Consider the following 2847-nt stretch of genomic DNA (forward strand, 5'->3'; position numbering starts at 1 on the left):
TATCGATACTGTTTAATCTGCATGTCCAGATAACCCTGGAGCCTTAAAAGTGAACGTAACAAAGGAAAGGGTGTCATCCCAGAAGTCTGTTAGACTTCATAAGCTGTTTCTGGACAGTAATCAGTAGAAAATACCTAGTGAGAATTACAAGTATAGGTAAAATGTAGAGTGGTACGTGCCTCAAAATACACTCTTGCCTGCCTTTGTCATCAGAGGAGGCAGCTGGTCCATTTACAGTAATAAATGTGTATCTCAAAAGGCTTGAGCCGTTTCAGAAAAAGTGATATCAGGGACAGTTCCTGTTTGTCTGAGCAGGATGAGTCAGGTACTAATAAGCCAGCCCATCATGTTAAAGTCAGTCCTCAGCAAAATAACGGAAAACACGGGATTTCTTTGATAAAGAATAAAAGGGCAGGAATATAACTAGTACCAGTAAGTGTGGCTTAAGGAAAAAAGATCTTGGCAAACACACCGAGCTTCATTAATTGAGTATAGATGAGAAGCTTCATCACAAAATTAATTGTGTAGATGGAGTAGACTTTGGTAATGTGCTTCATACTACACACCAGTGAGTCTCAGTTTCCGTATAATGTTAAATGGCTTAAAAGCTGATGCACTGACAGATCTGAAGAAATAAGTAACATGACAAAAAATAACCAAACGGATAGATTGTTCACAGAAGTGGAGTCTTAGTTACGGTATCTGGCCCAACACTTCCATCCGTGGTCGAGAAGTCATCGCAGTATTGCCGCTGATTTTATTTGTGGCTGTGAAGAAGACGTTGGAGTAAGTACGGATGATGAGGAAAAGACAGCAATGCAGAACAATCACACAGATTGGATTACTTTGTAAATGGAACCGCATAGATAAGTCGTGTCTTAATGTGTCCAAATGCAAAATTGTGTATCTAGGATTAATGAATGCACATCATGTACCTAGAAGATATTACTGAATCCTGGAAAGCAGAGACTTTAGAAAAGATTAATAAAGGGATGCAGTCACAAGACACTTCAAAAAGGTCTGGTATACACATGGAACAAAAAGGGCTAGTGCCGTTTGGGGATGTTAACAGTGGAGTAGACAGTAGAAATAAGATGAGTTTATATCTGCTGGGTGCCCTTTTTTAAGTAGACTGAAACCTGAAGACGCTACAGAGGGTCATAAAAGAATTCAGAGGCTTTAAAAGTCTCTAGCTGTTTAAAAACAATAGGAACAAAAAAATAGAGATGCGTGAATTATATAGTGCTTTCCTGGTAATGGGAAGTCACTTTAGATAGCTGGAAAAGATGGATTCAATTAAAAAACTTAACTTGGCTTTCTAAATGGTAAAAGGTGATTAACCATGAGCAAAACACAAGGGACAGGATGGGTTTTCCTGCCCTTGATGCCTTCCACTCAAGATTGGATGGCTTTCTGTCATTTTTGCCCCAGTCAAAGTCCTTTGGTTCACAAAGGAGTGAGTGAAATTTAATGGCTTACACCATAGAGAGATTCATATTGGGCCATCTGTGGCGATTCTCCTCTGCCCTTTCAGAGGTGGAAGCATGTACAGGTATCTCAGATAATGCAGTTTCTTGAAGGTATATTTTTTAGTATTCTGATATTTTTTATATATAGATAGTTTCAAATAATTCATTTTGCTTTGTCAAGACATGCCCAGGCCTAGTTGCTATGTAGTAGACAGTAAAATCTTGTCCCTTTTTGTAGTCTCCGTGTTCAAAATTTCTAAAGGAGTGTCCAGACATTAATTTGTGTTCGTAAGTTAAACTAATGTACTTAACTAATACAAACCCGCAGAGACAATTCTGTGGAGTTTTCTAGTGTCTGTTCTCTGGTGCTTGCACTCAGCCAGCGGTGCCTGTTCCTCCCCTCTCTCCAGTCTCAGTACAGGATTGATATTGTTAAATATTGCCAAGCCTTTTACTGGCAGACTGAGACCCTCTTCTGGTTCTTCTTTGCTGACTGCTTTAGGAAAGGGTCTTTCTGTGGCCACCACAACAGAATTTTGCCACCAGGTTGCCTTCACCAGCCCTTCATTATCTCCTGGCAGCCACTTGGTCCTTCACCAAAACTGTCCCAGGCTAGACATTACAAGGGTTTCCATGGAGGACCTGGAAACATCCAGTGAAGAATGGGCTGCGACCCACAGAAGGGAATGCATCAGAGCTGACTTGATCCCAGACACCGTGCCCAAGATCAGTATGAAGAGGAGGTTCATTAATTCCTTTCACTTGGGGCAAAAATCCTGCCAAGAAAACACTTGCTGGAACCTCCCAGGGCAGCGCCGGTTATTGCTGTGTGCTGTGACGGAGGCTTATGGCTCTCCACAAATTCTCAATGGATGAAGCAAAGTGCTTTGAAACTGCCTACAGAGAAGTGAGGACAGCTCAAGTCATCTGGAACTGACAGGATGTTTTACCTACAGTATGAAGTGTCAAATCATATCATGGCCAAGGAACCAGCATCATCAAATTAAAAGAAATCACAGCATAGGACAGATGCAGTCAGACAAAAAGGACAAAAGAAAATGGACACTGATGTGTGAGGCGGTGTTATGAGGAGTCAGGGCTTGGTGTTCCTGGTGTACAGAGGAATGAGAAGTATATGTGATTAATCTTTCTTGCGGGTAGGGGATCACGAGCCTCTAAAACTGCCCAGGTCTCACTATGCATATGGGATCCATAGGCAAGTGCTTTACTACCTTGCTTTCCTCTCCTAAGGCATGGTTCAGATGGTTTGACTTCGTTTGGTAATAAATTCAGTCAGTCTCATTGAGGGCCCAACTTAAATGCCTCTATGCAAACGCACGTAGCGTGGGGACCAAACAAGAGGAGACAGAGACATGCA

This window comes from Larus michahellis, chromosome 1, assembly GCF_964199755.1.
Source record: "Larus michahellis chromosome 1, bLarMic1.1, whole genome shotgun sequence".
NCBI lineage: Eukaryota > Metazoa > Chordata > Aves > Charadriiformes > Laridae > Larus > Larus michahellis.